The sequence below is a fragment of the Mya arenaria genome, chromosome 5 (assembly GCF_026914265.1).
Source record: "Mya arenaria isolate MELC-2E11 chromosome 5, ASM2691426v1".
Classification (NCBI taxonomy): Eukaryota; Metazoa; Mollusca; class Bivalvia; order Myida; family Myidae; genus Mya; species Mya arenaria.
Window position 1 is genome coordinate 61823784 of NC_069126.1, and position 24743 is coordinate 61848526.

The 24743-nt window shown below is 35.1% G+C and overlaps 1 pseudogene; it reads left to right on the forward strand.

Annotated features, from left to right (window-relative positions):
* Positions 1–24743, forward strand: part of LOC128235864 (xanthine dehydrogenase/oxidase-like) — a 45337-nt pseudogene that overhangs the window by 6927 nt on the left and 13667 nt on the right.

The window sequence follows — 24743 nt, forward strand, 5'->3', positions numbered from 1 at the left end:
CCTTTATATACCCTAGTACAGAAATTATAATGTTCAATGCATTCCATAGACATGCAATGTGACTTTACAATACATCATACTATAACATTGTGATCATTCATATTCAGTTGAATTTTCTGGTTCAAGGCGAATGGACAATTTCTTTCCAGTGTTTAGTTACTTAAGATAGTGATTTCAATGTTACAGTCAAAACTTGCTCGGTCTTTATTGTTGGGACCTTGGGAAAACCTTCGAGATAACGAACAATGGATATAACTTAAATACAAAACATGTCTTATTAAACCCAAAATATTCGAAAAAGGTTTGACATAACCGTAACATCGAGACAAAAGAGTTGACATAGCGAGTTTCTACTGTACTCAATTTTTCTCATTTTTAGCTTGTCTGTTCTTTAAAGAAAAAAAGTTGGGGTATTGTGATAGCCTTGGAGTCATGGTCGGCAATGAAGTGCACAAAGTTTAACCTTGACCATAGCTGAGAAAAGGGTCTAGATATACATATGAGACTTTTTAATCATGCTGCCAGAGACCATACACACATGTACAGAAAGGCCCATAACATTTGTCGGCTTTAATAATTGTCAAGTAATGTCCCTTGTTCAAATTAAAAATAACAGACGAGCGTTTACTGTGACTCTGAAGAGCTCTTGTTTCAAACCTTGATCCTGCTTTGTCGTATCATTTCATAAGTCATTAAAATCTAAGCATACTACTCAGGTCATCTTATCAATGAGCTTACAAAAAAAGTAGTAAGATCAAAAAATTCAGTTCAATATTCTTTGAGTGTCACAAATGAAATTGAAAATTTTACATGTAAAATCCAATAAACTTTGCCCAAACAGGTCTAAAAAGCAGAAGATTTAAATCAAAGCGGTAGATTTTGTCAGAACAGCGGTAAGGAGGTAGAAGGGTCTTAAAAGCGGTAGATCTAAACCAAAGCAGTTGATTTTGTCAGGACAGCCGTTGAGTGGTAGGAGGGTCTAACAAGCGGTAGATTTTTTCTACCACCGGTAGAGTTCATATGTCTGCTTAACTAACTCATTAAGCTCCTAGTTTCCAAATAAATATAATAACTACTCAGAAATATCAATTTGAAAAATGGAGCGTATGATATGATTGTTGATAAGATGGCCCTAGTATGTTTAGTAAATTTTGAATTATCTCCCCCTAGCTCTATGGATCAAGCAAGGAAAATACAATGACTCTCAAGCACTTCTGTATGGTATGAATGTCCCGGAGTTGAAGGTTCTCAAGTGTACAGACACGGGGTTGGAGATCGGGGCTGCTGTGACATTGTCTGAACTCGAAAGTTACCTACGGAGCTTAGGATCAAGTCTCACCGGTAAGTTTGTCTGAATGAGGTTTGATTATTGGAAATACGTTATGTAAATGACCGTGTATAGGACACACTGTTTTCCCCTAGGAATCCCATGAAAAAAGCCTGGGTCTAATAGATATATGGTATTAGGCTACTAACAATTTTTTTCAAGTCAATTTCAGGCCGAATTTGTCTCTTCAGAAAAATAAAATGGAAAACAAAGAATTTGTTTACTAAATTTCAAAGTGACGTTACTCACATCGCCTCGATTTGGTTATATCGACAGTGGAAAATTGGGACATGGCGAGTTAATAAAAAAGAGTTAGTTATATCAATATTTTTTAGGACATTTATGTTACTGTAAGGGGGAAGGTTTTCATGTTCAAACCGCAAGTGACTAGAGTTTTGGGCTGCTGTTACAATGGTAGAACTGAGGAGAACGATGCTGTTACGATATCAGCACTGGGGAGAACTTGTGATCAATTCTCCCCGTATTGTTTGCCACATTAATGTTTCTCATATTGATTCTATCATAATAGCTTTCACTCTCTCAATTACTCAATGTCTGAAATGGGAGGTCACAGAGTCCTGGATCCTCTCTTTCCGGGATGTTGGTCTAGATGCGTTTTGATTGTAGGAAATACATGCATACATGCATAATTTTAACTTATGGTAGTGAAGCAAAATTATCAGATTGAATGACCCTAATATTTGTATGATATAAGATTCTTGTGCAAGCTCCATGTACTTATACTCTATGAATGGTAATCAAACTGAGTCATCTTAATGAGATTGCAGTGGGCTAACCATGGACTTTAAAGGAAAATATCCAAATGTCTTAATAGATTCAAATTTATGTTTAAAAATTGATGATTTTTCATAATTGTTTGATATCATCGAAATTTCCAATTGTTAGAATCCAATGGACTTTCCATTTGTTAGAATCCAATGGGGAATTTCCAATTGTTAGAATCCAATGAAATTTCCAATTGTTAGAATCCAATGAAATTTCCAATTGTTAGATTCCAATGAAATTTACAATTTTTTGATTCCAATGATATTTACAACTGTTAGATTCCAGTGATATTTACAATTGTTAGATTCTTATGTAACTTACAAGTGTTACTTGGATTCCAAGAAATGTATACTTGTAAGGTTCCAAGGAGATTTTCCAAAAAAAATTTTTGTTCATGTTATGTTTTTTCTTTCGTTACAGAAGAGAAGAAACAGTTTCTGTCTTGTATACAAGAAATGGTGGGCAGATATGGTGCAGATCAGATCAGGAATGTAGCTGTAGGTGTTAAACCATAGATTGCTTTAATTTCGCTTCAATTCATAAATATTTTTTTCCTATCACAAGAACCATAATCCTGCCCTGCATATTTTTAAGTTAAGTTTTTAGTGTAATCTCCCCTTTACCTGATTTTTTTCAAAAAATGGCTACTTGTCCAGGCCATATCTTGAAAAATACCAAATGGAATAAAATGTAAATTGAAGTGTAGATAAATGGCAGTAAGAGGAAGTCCACTACCTAAGAACCATTATCCTGCCCTGCATGTTTTAGTTATCTCAAACAACTTCAGGCAACTGAGTTGGCAAAACTAAGCTTCCATTCGCATCATGGTAATTGACCATTGCTCAGAGCAGAATCATTGACCATTGCTCAGAGCAGAATCATTGACCATTGCTCAGAGCAGAATCATTGACCATTGCTCAGAGCAGAATCATTGACCATTGCTCAGAGCAGAATCATTGTCGATTGCTCAGAGCAGAATCATTTACCATTGCTCAGAGCAGAATCATTGACCATTGCTCAGAGCAGAATCATTGACCATTGCTCAGAGCAGAATCACTGACCATTGCTCAGAGCAGAATCATTGACCATTGCTCAGAGCAGAATCACTGACCATTGCTCAGAGCAGAATCATTGACCATTGCTCAGAGCAGAATCACTGACCATTGCTCAGAGCAGAATCATTGTCAATTGCTCAGAGCAGAATCATTGACCATTGCTCAGAGCAGAATCATTGACCATTGCTCAGAGCAGAATCATTGACCATTGCTCAGAGCAGAATCACTGACCATTGCTCAGAGCAAAATCATTGACCATTGCTCAGAGCAGAATCACTGACCATTGCTCAGAGCAGAATCACTGACCATTGCTCAGAGCAGAATCATTGACCATTGCTCAGAGCAGAATCATTGAGGCTTTTTTAAGATACAGATTATATTGAATACAGAGCCTGCTTTGAATAGCCTTAAAATGTGGCTGTAGATATTAAGTTTTGAATTATTGAAAGTGTCATTCATACAAATACAAAGTCCTATATTTTGTCTGTAATTTTTATCTTCTCTATTTAAGTATTTAAAACATTTTCGCCTACTTTCAGACTGTTGGTGGCAGTATCCTATGCCAGCGTAACAACTCTGACGTACAGACCCTGTTTGTTGCTTTAGACGCTTCTACTCTTGTTGTTTCATGTAGGTTATCTTTAAACCCCTCACTTTTTATTAGGTTTTAGCTGCTTAAGTTTTAACAATAATTGCAGAAACAACATAAAGAAATAATATCAGCTAGCTATGGCACAGTTACAATTTATCAAACTCTTAATTCCTTATAACAGGAGTCTATCTTCTGTTATTCGTATTCCCTTCTCTGTATTTATCGTGTGTTTTCTTTTCATTATATTCTAATTTTAGTGTATTTTGTATCTATTTTTTATGTTTCTTTTTGGGTTTTCTATTTAAAAGAATTCTGTTTATTCTATTTACAAGTATCTTGATGTATCTCCTGTGTATTCATTTACCAAATATCTTCTGTGTATTCCATCTAAGATGTATCTGCTTTGTATTCTATTTAACAAATATCTTAGATGTGTATTCTATTGATCATGTTTTTTTCCTTATTTTGTTTGTCAGCGTCAGGAGAGAGGACAACACCACTAGATGTTCTATCGCTCAGAGACGGGGAAATTCTGCAGACTATCACCATACCTCTACCAAGCCAGGTACTGTCATAGCCTTCATTTCAGAGTATTTTTTTTTAATTTTGCAGCTTTTATGAAATGAACATAGCTAGACATGGCATAGTGGATTTCGTGACACTACTCAAAATATATTACATTGGGCTGATTGTTCAGAATTTTGTAGAAGTTAAAAATGTGATTAATGAGATCATTGTTAACGTGAAATATTTGATGATGTACTTATAGATATAGATCAACTCTTTAGCATATTAGCAAGTATTGAAAAAGTGTACATTTATACAGCAGTATGACCTTTAGATCAATTTTACTCCCAATATATGTGGCCAAATCTTTTTTATGTGAATATATTTTTTTCAGGTAATTAAATTAACTAATTAATGGTGTCAATGATGAAATATTGGAGTTATTATTCTCAGCTACATATTATTTCTATTGTTTTAAATCATAATTTAATCTTAAAATTATTATAATTTTTTTTTTATTCTAATGGTGAAGTGATCTGACATAATGTATTTGGTGGTTTACACATCAATGAATTTGGGGGTTTTCCATTATCGGCCTCGTGCTCTTACGTCACAATGGAATATCACACCTGTGATTGGCAGTATGAATTACTTTCTAGTTTTATGAGACGATATTTCCAAATCTTAGAGAAATTCAATACCCATAATGCTTAGCTTTTTTGTAAATATCCGGTATATTGTTTTCAAAAAGAAAGATGCAAAATTGAAATATTAAAATGTCCCTTCTGTAATGCGGGCGATGCGTTTACATCAAGTAATCGATAGGGGCGGCAAAATGCGTATAGTATGCGCTAATGTGCAATGTCGGCCAAACTCGTATACATGCGCTAAATGGTTAAACAGTAACAATTTGAAATTGAAAAACGATGTTAACAATACTGTTAACTTTTTTAAAGTTCTGAACAAGGGGCCAATGTTTGAATTTTTTCTTCTTTTTGTTTAAACAAATATGAGAGGCTGATGCCTATACCCCTGGACTACTCTTACCCTCACTCTCAAACTATACTTTTGAAGTGAATAAATACACTTGTATAACAAACCGAAATTTTGAGTAATAAACTTTTGATTACTTTAAATAATGCATTAATTTTATGGAAAATATTTTTTATACATCCCATGAAAACTGATTGTTAAGTGCATTTCAAACTTCAGAAGTGTGCCACAGCATTTCTGAAGGAGTCCACGCGGCGGACATTTTCCCTGGCGACTGTGAACTGTGGGGTGAAACTGACTCTTGACTCCCAACATGTTGTGTCCTCCCTCAGGTATGGCTGATCCATGGCTTAAATTAAGGGTGATCTCATTGAATGTAAACCCTTTTTATAATCTATAACTTCATACTAGATGACCCCTAATAGGGGTCCCCTATTGATTTTGAGGTCAAGAAGCCTTTAACCCAAAATGGGTTGATTCTTCTCTTGCAAACATAGTCTGACTGATAACTAGTACTTGATTCTGAAATCAACATGCCTCTATATTTCAGTGTTAGATAATATGGTACAGATTAGTTCTGTATTAATCAAGCATTTGAGGTTTAATTTTCTATAAATAATTTGGTGAACATTTTGCAATTTTTTTAAAGTTGAATTGAAAGAAAAAAGACAATGTTTGTAAACCAAAAATATGAAAATTGGCAAGGGCTGAAAATAATTTATTATAAATAGATTTGATGAAAAGTTGTTTTGATTGAATATTTTTTTATTTTTTATAAATTCTCACATTTTTTTTCACTTTGTTGCTTTATAAAGATAGCTACTTAAATAATTTTATTTCAGACTGTGCTTTGGTGGTCTTTCTGATGGGCCCTGGTTAGCAACAGAGGCTGCAAAAGTTGCCAAGGGCAGGTAATCCAGGCCAACAATTTGTTGAAAAACTTATAAGCGTATCAAGCCTTATTGTCTGATTGTAAAAGGCCAGTTTACTTTAGGTTAATTTAATGAGGTAAAAAATATCAAAAATAAGTTCCTTAAAAAGTCTTAGAATTCATCAAAATGTGAATATTAATTTAAACAAAATATACCACAACAAATCAGGCTCCTCATAGGTGTTATAAGGGACTGGAGACTGGTTGAGAAATAAAGGCTAGAAACCAAAGTATTAAATGGTTTGAAACTCTTAGATTTACAATGTAGGTAAACTTCTTATTATTTTCACAGAACATATAACAGTTTGTAATGAATTTGTTTCACTTATATTTGTAAGAAGACATTGAAATGTGAGAGTTTGCAAAAACAGAAGCATTCAAATAAATGGATACCTGGTAATAAAATGCTCACATTTCCTCCGCCAATCAGGAAGTTTGACAGCAGCCTCCTGCAAGATGTGATTTCCTGTTTAAACACATCTCTCAAGACAGACGGCCAGCCGGACACATACAAACTAGGAGTTACCACGGCGATGTTCTTCAAGTTTTTCAACAAAACTGTTGCTGACTGGGTAAATTAAAATTGTCCATAGTTCGGGACATGCATTGAATTGTAAAAAAAACAACATGTAGAACTTCAAACCTCTTGTTCACTGAAACATAATCCCTTTGTCATGTGTGTAGTATTGCTAACTTGTTTGACAAGTTTTGCATTTTTGTGGTCGTTTTATTTGCGTGTTCCTTTTGGGAGAAACATGTTTGATTAAGGGATATTTTCTTGTATTAATTGCATTGTTAAACATACATTTATCTTCTATCTTTTAGAATTTAACTGATAAGCCCATTCTAAAGATAGAGTGCCTGACTGATGGTCCTTGTGAATCGAGTCAATATTACGACCCCTGCACGGAACCAGGACAGACCCAGAATGACTCTGTAGGGAAACCTGTGCCCAATGTGTCGTCTGAGGCCATCGTCAGTGGAGAGGCCCTCTTCATTGATGATATGCCCAGGATGGATGGTGCGTAGGTTTTGAAATTCATATGAAAATATTTTTATTATTCTTAACCCACACAAAATGCAGTATGACTCTTAGGAAGCCTTTGCACATTCTGTCGTGTAAATCATTATAGTTAGCAGGGAGGCTCTCTACATGATCAGTGGGTCATTTTTACTTTTAATGGCTTTATTGGAAGACTTTCGCCCATTATATCATTTGAGGACATTGTCATTGGAGAGGACCATTTCATTGGTGATATGCCAAGGATTTTTGATGGTGGGTAGTTTATGCATAAATATTTATACAACTCTGAGCCCATTCAAAGCCAGATTGATTTTTTATAAAAGCCTTTGTCCAAAACATGGTCTCAGGAGAGGCCCTTTCCATTGATGAATAGGTTTTCTGTTTCCATGTAGTTTTGGGAAATAATTCATTATTTTACAATACTGAACAATGCTATAAGTAAGATGTGAATCTGTTGAAATGACTGCATTGCTTTTGAATTCAGAATGATTTATAATATAGTAAGTATGAAAGCGCTTGCCAGGACCTCTCTGTGTACACCCCTATTCTGGCATAAGACTAGGCCAACGTATAGTACTTGCTTTTCAAGAAATATTGATTTGACACTGTCTAAAATTCAACAAATATACTCAATCATTGGGATTATTTTGAAATAAAGCTTACACTAAAATGATTTTTATCTAGGTGAGCTGTTCCTAAGCTTCGTTTTAAGTAGGAAAGCCCATGCCAGGATCCTTAGTGTTGACCCAAGTGCCGCACTGGACATGCCCGGTGTCCGCTACTACATCGACCACAGGGATGTGCCGGGAAAAAATAAATATGGTTGTATAGAAAAGGATGAGCCACTTTTTGCTTCTGAAAAGGTGAACATGTTTTAAAATTGAAGATTTTAGTACATGACAATGATTGTGCAGTCATAAAAATAAGACTTTTGAATGAATAATGTAAGTCCATATTTTTACACATGTACTTGGCATATCAAATTTCAGCAAGCTCTGCTATTTCAAATTAAGAACTTTACCAAGCTCTGCTTTTTCAAATCAAGAATTTCAGCAAAAAAAATTTCAAATTAAGAATTTTACCATGCTCTGCTATATCAAATAAGGAATTTACCAAGCTCTGCGTTTTCAAATTAAGAATTTCAGCAAGCTCTGCTTTTTCAAATTAAGATTTTCAGCAAGCTCTGCTATATCGAATTAAGAATTTTACCAAGCTCTGCTTTTTCAAATCAAGAATTGCAGTAAGCTCCGCTATTTCAAATCAAGAATTTCAGCAAGCTCTGCTATTTCAAATCAAGATTTTCAGCAAGCTCTGCTTTTTCAAATCAAGAATTGCAGTAAGCTCCGCTATTTCAAATCAAGAATTTCAGCAAGCTCTGCTATTTCAAATCAAGATTTTCAGCAAGCTCTGCTATTTCAAATCAAGATTTTCAGTAAGCTCCACTATTTCAAATCAAGAATTTCAGTAAGCTCTGCTATTTCAAATCAAGAATTTCAGTAAGCTCTGCTATTTCAAATCAAGAATTGCTGTAAGCTCTGCTATTTCAAATCAAGAATTTCAGAAAGCTCTGCCATTTCAAATCAAGAATTTCAGCAAGCTCTGCTTTGCCAAATTTAGATTTTCAGCAAGCTCTGCTATTTCTTACTTAAGATTTTCAGCAAGCTCTGCTATTTCTTAATTAAGATTTTCAGCAAGCTCTGCTATTTCTTAATTAAGATTTTCAGCAAGCTCCGCTATTTTAAATCAAGAATTTTACCAAGCTCTGCTTTTTCAAATCAAGAATTTCAGCAAGCTCGGAAAGCATTTGACTTGTGAATTGTGCTAATTTTGACCACTGCATGTGTTATTATTTAGCTGTATTGTAATAATATGAAGTATTACAAACAATTTTTTTTTATTTGTGACCTTGGAAAAAGTTCTAACTTTGGAGTCCTGTCAAACCAGGGAATCAAACACAGAAATCTTTTAAACTGAAATGTGATGTGAAATGTTATCAGTGGATTGTATTGGATAGCCAAACATAGACTAAGTGTAAATTCTGATTGGTAGGTTGAATGTGTGGGACAGCCAATCGGAGCCATCCTTGCTGATACCAGAGAAATTGCCAGGAAAGCAAGCTTCCTGGTGAAGATACAGTACGAAGAACTGAAACCTATTCTTACCATAAAGGTAAATTTGAATATTTTTTATGGAATTTGAGATCTTGTTTTGATTTGAATTACATGCATATTCTTAGTATTAAGTTAAATCAAAGGCTGTGGTTAAGATAACAAAATTAATTTTTAAAAGGTTAGGCATTTTTAATTTATGAAAACTTAATTTTAGAAAAATAGTTAAATTGTTTTACATAAGAAAAAGAAAACATGGAGTCAAATTTAAAAGATATTTATCGTTATACTTACTCCAACTGGAATTTGTTATCGTGTATATTATACTAAAATATAAAATAAATATATAAAATATTTGTATATTATATGACAAAGGCACCATATTTGTAGAAATGTTAATATTCAATTGCTTCAGGATGCCATAGAGGCTAAGTCATTCTACAGGGACATGCAGTACCTACATGACGGCGATGTAGAGAAAGGATTTGCGGAGTCGGACAAGATCATATCTGGTTAGTCATTACTTACAGGTCATGTGTTTATACAGAGACGTAGAAGAACTAAGAACTAGCAGAAAATCTTCCACAACAGTAAGTTTAAAGGGTATAAACCTTTTCATCATAAGGTAAATAAATGTAATAAGTGTTATAGACGGCATTCAACACTAATCATTTCCCAGGACCCCAAGAACCAAGTTTCATGGAGGGACATCAGAACCTCTTAAGTTAGGTACCTGGTTTGGACATCATAATTTTCTTGCAGAGAGTTATGGTGGATAGTTACCCACAATTAATGTTAAGCTGAAGCAGAAATTAAATCACAAGGTTATATTATACTAATTTTTTCTTCCTTACATATTTCAATTTAGAATGGCAATCTTCAGATCGAAGAAAGAGCCATTTCTAGCTAATTCAAGCATAAATAATGCCAACCATACATTTCCTTAATTCAGTCCAAGTCCAACTGATTTAAACAATAAAAAGGTAATATGTTATATTTCTCCTGTGAAAATTTACTCACTTTGAAGTAAAGCACTATCGTTGTTTTTCAAAGAATCTATTTGCATAAGGCCAGAAGTTTAATTAATCTCTCAGATATTCCCTGATTACATAATTATATTGGCCTGATTTCAATTTAGCAACAATGAATTATTTTTATAACTCAGACTTAAACTAAATAATGATCTAAAGTTTAGTTTAAACATATTTATTTTACAACGATTGTGAAACAAGTTATTACAACATTATATTAATCACTCTCGTTGGCACGATTTTACGCGAGAGTGTGGTCTTGTGTTGTGGGGGAAACCGGAGAACCCAGAGGAAACCCACTTGTCGGGCTTGGTGACCACAAACCAAACTCACATGCGCCGAGGCCGGGAATCGAACCCGGGTCGCCTAGGTGAGAAGCGAGTGGGCTAACCACTGCGCTAACCAGACAACCAATCTAAAGTAACATTCTCAATCATAAAGGTATACATAAATGTAGCACAATCAAGAAAATGGTTTTATTTTCAGATTATTTAGCACAGGAGGTAATATAGTTCACACTGTTGTCTTGGCCTGTCAACTTCCGGTTTCAAGTTTTTCTAGTTGAAGTTCACATTCTAGTCATTCTTTAGTTAATTCTTTATACTTCAGATTTTAAGTCGACTAAAACGTGTTTTGTGAGCTTTTAATGCTTTGTAAAAGACACTTGAAATACTTACCTGAAGATTTTCACAGATCTTCTACACTATAGCCCATGTGAATCCTGCTATAAAAGCCCATACTTACACATTTAAGTAAGAAGAAAACAAAGACAAACTGACAACTTTCTATGGAGTCCTGACATCAGGAAGGGACACTTGATTTCGACAGGTGGTGTCCCTTCAGGATCCATGGAAAAAGTATTTATTGTCAACCCCTGATAGATATATTCAAAGTTCCTGTAAAAGGAAGCGTGCTTATATCGTATGCTTTAGTCAAAATATCTAACCTGCATTAGGGAAATGCAAAATAAAAAAAAAATCATAAAAATATCTAACTTAATATATTTATTTATCTCCCAAAATGACAATATTTAGGCCCCAAGTCACAAGGAACACTTTTACTTTGAATCTTATATGGAAAAAAGTAGTGACTTGGATTGAACAAACCAAAAAAATACACCAAACTTATTTAACCAGGCTGTGATAGCCTTTGTGTCAATGGTGACTAAGTGTCCCTAGAAGACCTTTCAAGATAATCACATGAAACTTAGTACATATGTTGCCAGAGAAAATGCATACATGTGTATTAATATACACTTATTGCATGGTTTGTCGTATAAATGTCAAAACTATTTGACTTTAGCCCATGGCCAAAACTTGTTCCTTCCATGATCATTTACATTTGCTTGCAGTGTTTGTGTTTTAAAGTACATCATTCTTATTATTATTCTTTTGACCCCAAGGTGAATATGAGACAGGCCAGCAGGAGCATTTCTATATGGAGCCCCAGGTGGCGCTTGCCGTGCCTCGTGTAGAACAGAATGAGATGGAAATCTACGTCCAGACCCAGAACCTGGCATTAATGCAGGTGGGCTGTCTTAACATAGTCAGTAACATGCATGAATTTAAAAGTGACAACTCTGAATGAAAAACGAGATGGAAGTCAGAGTCTCCTAATGGTAAGCTATTATACTGGTAGGTTTTCTTTCGTTTTTATCTCTACTGGCCAAAGGCCAGAAGAGCTTATGCGATGGTAATGTGTACGTTGTATGTGCATCTGTGCGTTCGTGCGTCTGTAAACAATTGCTTGTGAACACGATACAGTCTTCAGTTTTGATTGTATCTCGATGAAACTTGTACAGTATCTAGATATACATTAGAGCTGGGTTCCTTTCGAAAACCAGCGAGATCTGCTCATGCATGCCTAGATTATGGCCCTTGATAGTATAAAAAGCTATTGTGTAAACAATTGGTTGTGAACACGATACAGTCTTCAGTTTTGATTGTATCTCAATGAAACTTGTACAGTATCTAGATATCCATTAGAGCTCAGTTCCTTATGAAAACCAGCCAGATCCGCCCATGAATGCCTAGATTATGGGCCATGAAAGTTTTAATGAAATGCTTTCTATTTTTAGCCAGGTCTGCATGAGCGAATTCTATTTTTAGCCAAGTTTACATGTACATGTAAATTCAAGTCTAGAGTTAAGGGAGACAATTTGCAAGTCTAGGATTTTGAGAGACCATTTGCTTTTTGCTTCTGCAGTTGATTTTGTGAATTACTCTGCCTTGTTCTTGTTGAAAGCCCAAAGGCCATTTGTTTGCTTTAAGTTCTGTTGTTTGTGCATTCATTTTAACAAAATTTGTTGTGAATGTTTAAGTTATGCACCTGGTGTCATTACTGGCCACACCCAGGGTTCACAAGTTTGGTAAACATAAATCTGGAAAGGTCTGAAAATCTTTTTGTGAGTTCGTGCATCCATCTCAGCACAATTGATTGTGAATGTTTGTTCAAATTGATCAATGTTGTCCTAGGATGCCCTTGACTTTGACCTTTTGACCAACTTTTTTTAACTTTTAAAACTACAGAAATTTTTACTATAAGTACAGTTTTGAAAGCATTTTTTTTTTGTCAGATGACTTTTACTTGCCACATATTAAAATAGTTCATGCAACTAATCTGCTTACAATACTTTCTGGGCTCAGATGTTGAACGTGCTACGTTTTCAGGTAACCCAAACACAAAACATAAACTATATGTCTGTTGCATTTTACCCATACATACATGCTCTGGATTGAGATGACCACAAAAGCCATGCCAGTAGAGCAAAGGCCCTTTTGGGCCTCTTGTTAAGAATATACTTAGGCAAAAAATCAAAAACGAGTGTTTCCGGTAACCTGACCGCCCTATTTTTTCATCATTGTTATTTTCGTTGTTTCTCTGTTCCCGGGGAATAAGCTTTCATTCCTGATATGTATTACCGAGACGCTTTGTCAACGGGAAAACAAAATGGCGGAGTTTGCTGAACCTTGTCCGATATCTTCTAATTGGCAAACGCTTGTTTATGGTCCAAACATGTGGTTGATCATAGGAGACACATTTTGCTGCCTTTATAATGAATATTTAGAATATAGTTAGTGGTGTTATTTATCCACATGTTCAAAACAAAACTTACTTTTTTCTCACAATAAGGCTTTGCATATATCATGCAGACTTCTTACGATTAGGCTTTGCGAATTCATGCAAGCTAACTGCCAGGTTCTAATACACATTTCATTAATCATAATTTTAATTTATCCTCAATTATCAATGGTTATTTATTTCGCCTAATTTAACTCCCATCAACTGAAATAAAAACAAACACCTGCGAAAGTTAACAACACATTTATTGGAATGTGTTGGCTGCAGATCAAACGGTTCAATTTGTGACGTCAGAGCACAAGCGGTGTTTAGATCAAAGGCGCTCGACTATGGTTTGTATTTAAATCGGTCTGCCGGATACCGTATGATCCCATGTTATTGCCAGGATTTCGTCTAGGCTGGTTAGAAAATACCATACGATCGAAAAAGAAATGATATATACCGGTAATCGTCGTTTGAGAATCTTAAAACAATGACCGAAATGTTTGAATTCACTACAAATTAATAATGAATTAAACTTTGATTGTACGAAAATAAGATACGTTAAATAAATCCATATCCGCGTTTACTTGTTCTATTATAAACCTACCTCCACATTAGAGAGCTCACAGTCGACGTAAAAATCGGTGATTTTCTTCAAGCAAATTAAAGCTGCACTCTCACAGATTGCGTAAACTTCTTCAAACCAATGATATAAAATTGCTGACAAAAAATCAGATCGTAGTGTTTTATATGTATGTTCAAAAATTGATGTTTTATGCATTTTTCTTAAACTGTTAGTAACCGTTTAAGCCATAACACATTAATTTTCGAACGGAAATTTGAAAAACTACGATCTGATTTTTTTTGAAGAAGTTTACGCAAAAAATTGCTCTTTCCAAGACAAAAAATAAACAAGTTGTAAAAAGGGTAAATCTGTGAAAATGCAGCTTTAACAAATTTAGTTGATAATTGACTGTTTGGCTAGAACATTATCACAGATTGGTAGAAATTGAAGTGATGGATTTGTTCTAAAAACCGATCGCTTTTTATAAACGAGTATTGTATACAAGAAACACCAGATTTCATGGGCAAAATAGGCGGGAAAATACGGTAGTCGAAGGTAAGAAAATGATTTCAGACATTAAACAAAGCTGTTTTCTTCTGACTTTTTGTGAATTATGAAAAGCTTAGATAAAACATAATTGATCCGATGCAAAAGAATAATACATGAAATCGAAAATAAAAAAAAATAAAAATCCCGACCGACTGACCCTATTTTTTTTCGCCATGTTACCGGAAACACAGGTATTTTTTTTTTCACCTTACATTGACTCGGTCTTTTATATCGAGAAAAAATAATACCCCGGTAGTAATTTTGCATGAAGTTTTGAGTATTATGTAACAAACTGCATGAATTACTGAGTTTAAACCCACGACCTCTCACTCTGCAGACAGACACCCTCCCAAGTCCCTAAAAAAGAAAGCGAGATAGTATAAGTGCTGCTATATACATATTGTATACCCGGTTACAATTATGACGTTCGTTTCATTTTCTCTGATTGGATAACCATGATGTCATTTTACCAATGGTTAACTACATTTCAAATACCGGCTGTTCTTTTTCACAGACTTTGAATGCTGATGACAGTGTTCACCTGAAATACTTTATTTGAACTTAAAAACCATTAATACAGACTGAGAAACATTTAGATATGAGAATTGATTTGTAATTTACATGCTTGCCAGGCCACGATTTTGCTAATTTTTCAAAATGCTGTTCGTGGGATTGCTAATAAAAGCTTGAGCATTAATGCTTCATTCATTTTTCTCCTCAGCACAATGCACAAATATGTTTGGGGATTTTACAGTGGAACAGGATTAGATGAGTGAAACAGTGAAAAAAAAATGTTCATGGTGAAACAGGATAGGATGAGTGACAGAGGGAAATTATAACTCGATAAGTCCATTATTTTGAATGCTGAGTTTATCAGGATATAAACCACTCTTACTTTTCAATAGATCACTTTAAAAGGCATGGAATAAAGACTGATTGTGTGACGACTAAATAACATTTTTCTCTGAAAGTGTATTCCAATTCCAATTTCAATGTTATACTTCAGGAGAGTGTGTGTACTGCCCTGGGCATACCCATGCACAAGATCCACTGCACGGCCAGGAGACTCGGTAATGGCAAAATCACCTTATTTTTAAATATATTTGAAAGATGTAAAGCTCTTAGTTTGTCAACAACTAACATGACATTGGTTGTTATTAAATTATATTTGGTCAATAAATAATAACACATGGTTGTATAATTCAATGGATTACCTTGACCATCAGATGACTTGGACAAACAACCTCTGACAAGTGACCAGGCCACAATATCATAAAAATACTTAAATCAAATCTCAATCTCAGTTTCAACTCATTTGATCTCATTACAGCATTAAATGACCCAAAATTGTTTATCTGTTACCCTTTTTATAATCACATTCCCTCATATATTATGTTGATAAAAATATTTGGTCAATACTTCATAAAAAAAAATTAAGAGCAAAAATTGTACTGGGAGTCCAATTTATTGTTTGTGTTTTACTTAAGTACGTTTTTGCAGAGATATTTATCTTTAGAATTTTGTGAAATAATGTTAATCAATATAATGCACAAGAGTATGTGCTTTTAAAAAGTTAAACATTAGAATTAACTATATTTCAATAATGTCCCACTGTAATGTGGAAAAAAACCAGTTGAGGATAAGGTTGAGGTTTGACTGAGTATTTTCATGATATTTGGGCCAGGTGATTTAGGCTCACCCATTCAGTCATGTTAATTGCAAACCTCGTATAGCATGACTTATAAGGTTGTCTTCACATTAACATTGACTTTGTATAGTTATCAAAACAGTAATTTTGCAATCCAAATCTAGGCGATCAAAGTTGGAACTGGTGAATATTTAGACATGCTTGAGGTGCTGAATATATATAGATATATATGATATGATTTGTTAATTAGGTTTTTTGCCTGTGTTCAGGTGGCAGTTTTGGCGGGAAAGAGAATCGATCTGCAAATCTGGCCATGGCTGCAGCTGTTGCTGCTTACAAGTATGTCATGAAACTCTTGCAAAAGGAGGATGTTGATTTTTTTATCCGCAATTCACATTATTCACTTTTTCTGATTTCATGATAGTTTACATACTCCTTCAAAAATCATAGTTTTGTACACTTTTTAATTAGAATTTGAGATGAATATAAGAGCATTTCTTTTACTTTTACTTTTTATTATAAACTGGATTTAAATAATGTGCCATCTTAGTAACTGTTGAAATGGCACTTGAGAAATCATGTGAAATTTAGGCTTGCTTTCGTTCACCAGTGCTTTCTTTAGCAAACGCACTGGTGAACACTAGATTGGAGTTTCTCATGCCTTTTTATCCCCCGCCTATGAAATAGGGAGGGGGATATTGAAATGGCGTTGTCCGTCCGTCCGTCTTTCTGTCCGTCCGTCCTTCCTTCTGTCCGTCCGTCTGTCCATCACCTGCGTTTTCTCAGTAACTAGCCGGTATAATTTCATGAAACTTAAAATAAATATGAACCACTATACTGGAATGATGCCCGTCCAAAAAAAAATTGATTGGTCAATTGTCCTTGGAGTTATTGCCCTTGATTTTTTGAAAAATGCACATTCACAGCCATTTCTCAGTCACTAGCTGGCAGAATTTCATGAAACTTAAAATAAATATGAATTACTATACTGGGATGATGCCTGTTCATTTTTTTTTTTGATTGGTCAATTGTAATTGGAGTTTTTGCCCTTGATTTTTTGAAAAACTCATTTACAGCCATTTCTCAGTAACTAGTTGGTAGAAATTCTTGAAACTTGAAATAAATATGAACCAACATACTGCAATGATGCCTGTTTATTTATATTTTGGATTGTGTAATTTCTATATGAGTTATTTGCCCTTGATTTATTAAAAGATCCATGTTTGCAGCCTTTTCTATGCAACTAGCTGGTAGAATTTCATGACACTTGGAATAAATAAGAACCAACATACTGTGATGATGCCTGTCTATTTTTCTTTTGGATTGGTCAATTTTCCTTAGAGTTATTGCCCTTGATTTATTAAAAAATCATTGTTTGCAGCCATTTCTCAGTAAAACCTATGTGCTTATCTTATTCTTTCTGAGATTTTTTTTAACCTTCAAGCACAAACAAGCCATCAAGCACAAACAAGCCATCGTTGGCGGGGATATCTTTTCACTGAAAATGCTTGTTGACACTAGATTGTAGTGTCTCGGGACTATTCGACACTAGATTGTAGTTTCTCAGGCCTTTTTGACACTAGATTGTAGTGTCTCGGGCCTATTTGACACTAGATTATAGTGTCTCGGGCCTATTCGACACTAGATTGTAGTGTCTCGGGCCTATTCGACACTAGATTGTAGGGCCTATTCGACACTAGATTGTAGTGTCTCGGGCCTTTTTGACACTAGATTGTAGTGTCTCAGGCCTATTCGACACTAGATTGTAGGGCCTATTCGACACTAGATTGTAGTGTCTCGGGCCTTTTTGACACTAGATTGTAGTGTCTCTGGCCTTTTCGACACTAGATTGTAGTGACTCGGGCCGATTCGACACTAGATTGTAGTGTGCCTTTTTGACACTAGATTGTAGTGTCTTGGGCCTATTTGACACTAGATTGTAGTGTGCCTTTTTGACACTAGATTGTAGTGTCTCAGGCCTATTCCACACTAGATTGTAGTATCTCGGGCCTTTTTGACACTAGATTGTAGTGTCTCGGGCCGATTTGACACTAGATTGTAGTGTGCCTTTTTGACACTAGATTGTAGTGTCTCGGGCCGATTCGACACTAGATTGTAGTGTGCCTTTTTGACACTAGATTGTAGTGTCTCGGGCCGATTCGACAATAGATTGTAGTGTGCCTTTTTGACACTAGATTGTAGTGTCTCGGGCCGATTCGACACTAGATTGTAGTGTGCCATTTTGATACTAGATTGTAGTGTCTCTGGCCTATTCCACACTAGATTGTAGTATCTCGGGCCTTTTTAACACTAGATTGTAGTGTCTCGGGCCTATTCCACACTAGATTGTAGTGTCTGGGGCCTATTTGACACTTAATTGTAATGTCTTGGGCCTATTCAACACTAGATTGTAGTGTCTCTGACATATTTGACACTAGATTGTAGTGTTCAGGCCTATTTTACACTAGATTGTAGTGTCTCTGGCCTATACAACACTAGATTCTAGTGTCTCGGGCCTTTTTGACATTAGATTGTAGTGTCTCGAGCCTATTCGACACTCGATTGTAATGTCTCTGGCCTATTCCACACTAGATTGTAGTGTCTCTGGCCTATTCGACACTAGATTGTAATGTCTCTGGCCTATTCGACACTAGATTGTAATGTCTCTGGCCTATTCGACACTAGATTGTAGTGTCTCTGGCCTATTCGACACTAGATTGTAATGTCTCTGGCCTATTCGACACTAGATTGTAATGTCTCTGGCCTATTCGACACTAGATTGTAATGTCTCTGGCCTATTCCACACTAGATTGTAATGTCTCAGGATTGATCCTCAATCAGATCCTACAGATGATGGCTAGTACTGGCCCCAATTTCTCGAAACTTCTTAAGCTTAACAGGCTTAAGTAGCCAAAATACATTCTTCAATTGAATTTTGATAAATAAGAAATGGTTTATTGTGATTATCATAAGGATAATTCCTATTTAAAGTACAAAAACAAGGAGTAATATTATGCAAGCTATTGAAAAACAAATATAGTGAGCTTAGCTTAATCATTTATAAGGGACTTAAAAAGTTTCAAGAAATTGAGACCAGTTATCAACCAGGGGTCAGTATTCATAAAACATCTTAACGTAAATGACTGGTTATAAGATGATAGGAGTTATAGGATGCAGGCAAAAAAATCCGTGAAAAACTCGAGAAAAAAACTTCTGTTTTGGGTTTTAGGACGCATAGAAAAAATGTTTAAATCGTCTGCCAATATCGGCCACCATGCTTGTTGACAGTGACAAATTATTATTTTTTTTCGTGAAAATGGAGATGGTTATTTTTAAAACCATACAATACTAATACAAAGCAAAATATTCTTTCTGACGGTTCAGCTTAAGCGATAACCTGTCTAGAATGAAAAGTTTTGTATAGCAAAAACCTTATTTTGTACGTGTTTGTTCTCAACACCTACAGGAAAGTATAAAGAATGTGGAACGTGCGAAAAAACAAGACTTTTATTGCAACAGTTTATACTATTGGTATGTTAAACTGCTTAAAGGCATTGCGAGTTTTTCGCACATTATCATACCACTGACAAAAAATATTTTGACAGTGCACTTCTATGCTTCTTTATTTGCATGTTTAATTATTGATTTATACAAAAAAATATTGAATAATTTTATTTGTACAATAATGAAAATATAAAATACTAAACGTTTTATGATACACTATATCCTGATCTTCAACTGCCGTTTTAACCCGTATAAACTCAATCGAGATGACGCGAGTGATATCCCTTTCTACATAATTCTGACCAAACTAGTTTTTAGCTCCACTGGCCGAAGGCCATGGAGCTTATGTCGTCACAGATTGTCCGTCGTGAGTGCGTGCGTGCGTGCGTGCATGCGTGCGTGCGTGCGTAATCTTTTACTTTAAACGACATCTCCTCTGAAACTGATAAGCGGATTTTGACAAAACTTCACAGGAATGTTCCTTTGGTGGTCCTTTACCAAAATTGCTCAAATGGTTCCGGTCCATTGCACAATATGGCCGCCAGAGCTAAAAAACCTTTAAAGAACATCTTCTCAGAAACCGATGATCAGATTTTGATGAAACTTAATAGAAATGTTCCTTGGATGGTCCTTTATCAAATTTGCTTCAATGGTTTCGGTCCACTGCACAAGATGGCCCCCAGAGGTAAAAATAGAGAAACCTTTAAACGACTTCTCCTCAGAAACCGATGATCGTATTGCAATGAAACTTGACAGAAATGTTACTTGGGTAGTCCTTAACCAAAATAGCCCAAACAGTTCTGGTCTGCTGCACAACATGGGCACCAGAGCTAAGAATAGAAAAAAACGTTAAACTACATCTTCTCAGAAACCGATTATCAGATTTTGATGAAACTTTACATAAATGTTCATCGGGATGCCCTTTAACCAAATTGCCCAAATGGTTCCGGTCCGCTGCACAACATGGCTGCGAGAGTTAAAAATAGAAAAACCTTTAAGGACTTCTCGTCCGCAGTCTTCACGAAAAACATTTTAACCTACTAGCCAGTTGGACTAGCATAATGGCATATTTTACTAGTCCGAATGACAATCTAGTAGTCCGACTATTTTGCCACATTATAAAACTGTATGCTTGAGGTAAATACCTATTTCAATTGAGCAGCTTGCAGTTTGAGTAAACATTTCTTTATTATGATGCTCATGCAGTGATAGGGAGTGACATCCTTCTGTTGGGAATAGTGCTCCTTGTTTTTCAGAACCTATGGGTACTATGTAAAAACAAAAGGCATCTTGCTTGAATAGACTGTAATAATATCAACATGATTAGAAAAGAAATGCCATGCTTTAATAGCTTTGATTACATTTTACTACTGAATTACCTCCCTTTAATAGAAAAAAAAATAATGTCTTAATTTTTCACCTATAGCATCTTTAAATAATTTTTAAACAATAATAATTTATGAGTAAACATATAAGCATAAAGTTCTCACAAAAAGATCAATTTAAAAACCTTACATTTATACATAGGAAAGTATATATAGACTGAACATTAATTTTCGTTTAAGTGACATTCTGAAAGTTTATGAAACAGCTATTTTTAGTAACTTAAATGGCCGAAAAGTGTAAGTGAAACACCAAGTCGATTCTATCTCATCAGTTCTTGTTCAGGTTAGATATTTGCTTCATAATCTATTCAGATTAAATGTTAACCAATGATCAGATTTTGATGAAACTTGACAGAAATGTTCCTTGGGTGGTCATTAACCAAAATTTGTTAAATGGTTCCAGTCCACTGCACACCATGGCTGCCAGAGCTAAAAAATAAAAAAAAACTTTATACGACTTGTCGTCGAAACCGATGACCTTTTTTCGATAAAACTTGACAGAAATGTTTGTTTGGTGCTCCTTTACTCAAATTGCCCAAATCATTTCGGTCCACTGCACAACATGGCAGCCAGAGCTATTAAAGTAAAAAATTTTTTTAAATAACTTCTCCTCAAAAATTGATGATTGTATTTCTATGAAACTTGACGAAAATGTTCGTTAGGTGGTCTTTGCTTGAACCTTTTGGCCAGTGGAGCACAGGCACTGATGTGCCTCTTGTTTTACCATTTATTTCTCTGTAGTTCTGGCTTCCATAACTTTAATGTAGATATTTTTTTGATGTTTACTACACATGAACACCTCCCAAAATGTAATTGATAACATGTTCGCTAATTTCTCTGAAGATCCAATTCCTGCCTGAAATCGACCTCAGAAAAAAAAATGTCAAAAGCTTGTTACTGGTTGTTAGATGCAGGCATTTTTTTTACATCGAAATCTGAGGGAAAAAAGTGTGTCTTATAACCGGTCATTTACGGTAAGTCATTTCCTAACTTCAGTCAAGTTAATTCACTCCTCATATTCTTTTTTACCTAATAATAACTAAAAAACTTGTTTTCCTTGATTTTATTGATTATACTAAACTGAATGTTAATAAAACTTCTTTTTTTTTAATATGACTTCAAAAATCATAGGGAGTGGACTTAAGCTAAGAAATGACGTCAGATGACTTATGAAATCTGCTTCTGGAATGATAAATGGTTACTGGTATTAGTAATATGTATATATCCTATTATAATAGTACATGATAGTCACTGTAGAATATATATTTTACTTGTTCATCATTGCTTCCCTGTAAACATATTGATAGGTTCAAGAAACCAGTTAGGCTTGTGTTGCCGCGAGAAGTTGACATGGAGATTACTGGCAAACGACATCCATTCTATGCCAAGTATAAGGTACAATATTTAGTGAGAATCTAATATGAAAATTTTGTATTTCACACACAATTGATGATATTGACGTCTGCTTTGTGTCATTGTGAGCTGTCCTAATCAGTGTGTATATACCATGTGTAAATTACGTCATATATGCTACCTCAGAAGGCAACATTTTGCTTGAAATGAGGATTTAAAACAAAGATAACTTTTCTTTTACTACACTGTTTTAAACGAAACAAAGAGCAGTCTATGCTGGTTTAAGAGCGTCGCCTTCATTTTATTCGCTGAGTTTGATAAAGTGAATAGTTTCATCAAACACTTAGAGAAACCTGTTTCCAAAATTATTATGTTCTGACAGTGATCCATTAGATGGCTGTTCTGTGAAAAATTTTAAGAAACTAAACTCTCAATCAAACTCTGGTAAAAGACTGAAGGTGGGGCTTCATACGCGATGTTTCATTTGAAATTGTGACGAAATAGTGCAGTTATCTTTTTTTTAAAGTCTTCATTTCAAAGCAAAATGTTGCCTTCCAACGTAGTATTTATGACACATGCTATACATACACTGCTAATGCAATAGCAGTCTCCTTGGCCAAACTCAAAACCATTCAAGATTTGAAAATTGGATACAAATTTTACAAGTGATAATATGCACCTGTGGATTTATGTCCATATCAGATTGCAGAATTTTGTATGAACTTGATGACTTACATGTATAATATTATTTATCACATCCATGAAACAGGGAGGTGCTTGCTCATATCATACGACCCTTTTCAGAACTTTTCTATAAACATTGCTTCTGCTGGAAAAGTAATGTGTTGTCACGTGCACAGTCAGTCACTTAATTCCTGGGGTCTATTCATAAAACATCTTAAGTCATTTCCTTTGAACTTAAGTCGTTTTCTTAAGTTTAGTACCTCTTTAAACAAGAGATAATGGCTTAATAAATTCTTAATTCCTTTATTGAAAATACATACATTTATGTTAAAAACGCTTATTTTTTTCTTTGAATTTGATTTCGAAAAATTTAAGACATTGACTCAAGTTAAGAAATGACTTAAATTGTTTTATGAATACCAGCATGTAGTATATAATTGGCTTCTGTTTAGGTTGGAGTGACCCGTGCAGGCCAGCTGAAGGCTTTGGAGATGCAGATGTATAACAAAGGTGGTTTCAGTATGGATGCTTCCTATGAGGTAAGTTTAGTTTATGTTTTGATTTAATTACTTTATATGCTTTCCGGTAGTTAATAGAGGTTTATCAGTGAAATATGAATGATATTTCACTATAAATAATTTCAAACAGTGAGATAACATTTTGATATTTAAGCCCACTCTCGATTCCAAATTAACTTACATATATGTAAAGCTTTGGTAAATCATGCTGCCTTCTATACTTTGTGTTATAGTTAAATCCATTTTAAAACATGCTTTGTTAATTTCGCTGTAGGTGACGAGTGCAGCTCTGGACAAGTTTGACAGTTGTTACAAGTTTGAGGCTGTAAAGGTGGAAGGTTTCACGTGCAGGACCAACTGTCCCCCAAACACCTCATTCTGAGGATTTGGGACACCACAGGCGCAAGCTATTATGGAGGAAATACTTTTTAATATTGCCTGCTCTCTGGGAAAGTCTCAGGAACAGGTATGTTTTGAAGCCCTATGAAGGCGGTAGCCCAAAAATCAATTATACCACTGACAATATATAGAGAAGTGCTTTATTTGTTGTAGTTAGAAGAGAAACAGTTTTGACGTGTCTCTTTTTCGAAAAATGTCGAGGTATTATGATAGCCTTGGTGTAGGTTTGGATGTGCAAACTTTCGAAAACATGAATAGATGATTAAAACATGAATACACAGAATCACCAACTGACAATTCACATGTATATAAGGTGTTCACCACTCTGGTGTTACCATGTTAAGCCCCTTGTTGAACTTAATGGAACAGACAAGTGTTTGCCTCCTCTTGCTGCGCCACTTTGTCCCCCCCCCTGGGTACGTCCATCTGTCCGTCCCTATTAAATACCGGTAGCAACCTTGAGCCTCCTCAACTGATTGAAGGTTTTTTCTGTTGAACTTGGCACAATTGTTCATCTTCCGAGCATAATATTCGAACCACATACTTCCATCGTGAAGAGTAGCTTCCCTTTTAGATGCATACTTTTTAGGCCTTCCCTGCCAACAAGTCTTGAGACATTCTTAATCCTTTCGTCCAACGTTCTTAACAAGAGCAAAATTCTAATAAGGCTCTTCTTTTCCTTGCCATGGCAACCAGATTCTGGTAAAGTTTTGTAAAATGC